The sequence below is a fragment of the Stegastes partitus genome, unplaced genomic scaffold (genome assembly GCF_000690725.1).
Source record: "Stegastes partitus isolate 25-593 unplaced genomic scaffold, Stegastes_partitus-1.0.2 Scaffold726, whole genome shotgun sequence".
In the NCBI taxonomy this organism is placed as follows: domain Eukaryota; kingdom Metazoa; phylum Chordata; class Actinopteri; family Pomacentridae; genus Stegastes; species Stegastes partitus.
The window spans coordinates 414,233-415,190 of record NW_007578457.1 but is presented as its reverse complement, the minus strand read 5'-3'; positions in this window follow the sequence as shown (position 1 = coordinate 415,190).

The window sequence follows — 958 nt, the reverse complement described above, 5'->3', positions numbered from 1 at the left end:
TGTGACAGGACTCAGGTTCAGGGTCCAGATGCAGGACTCAACAGTGGAAGTGAACAGAAATGTCAAATACGACAAAACCTCAGCAGATCTAGAAAACCTCTTCAGGTCACTGGACAGAAAAAACAAACAAAGAACTCACAGTGAAGCTGGAGAACAAAGCATCAAATAGAAGGAGCAGAACTCAGGAGCACTGAGCTTGGAGCTCTGGACGGTGTAGACGGCACAGGAACGGTGCAGGAACATGACCCACTGGCCAAACAGGACAAAGGGAGACTCACACATTAAATACACAGGTGAGCTAATGGGGAGCAGCTGGACACAATTAGGGCGGAGCCACCAATCAGGAAGAGGAGATGACAACAGGAAGTGACAAAGAAAACAACAGAAACAGGAAGACGAGACAGAAACAAAAGTTTAACTTGACCCCAGAGTGAACCACGTGTGGATCCCGCAGCCCCCCGTGTGGGTTCCGCTGCCCCCCGTCGGTCCTGCTGCCCCCATGTCGGTCCTGCTGCCTCAGCGTCGGTCCTGCTGCCCCTGTGTCGGTTCTGCTGCCCCCGTGTGGGTCCTGCTGCGCCCGTGTGGGTCCTGCGGCCCCCGTGTGGGTCCTGCGGCCCCCATGTGGGTCCTGCTGCCCCCGTGTGGGTCCTGCTGCCCCCGTGTGGGTCCTGCTGCCCCTGTGTCCTCCCTGCTGCCCCCCCAGTCGGTCCTGCTGCCCCCGTGTCGGTCCTGCTGCCCCCGTGTCTATCCTGCTGCCCCTGTGTCGGTCCTGCTGCCCCAGTTTGGGTCCTGCTGTCCCTGTTTGGATCCTGCTGCCCCCAGTCAGTCCAGCCCACCACTCCTAAATGAATGTAGAGGAAACACTGCTGGATGATCTGGAATTTCCTTCATTTAAATCCAGACAAACTGAGGTTCTTGCATTTGGCCCTAAACACCTCAGAAACACTCTGGAGCCAGA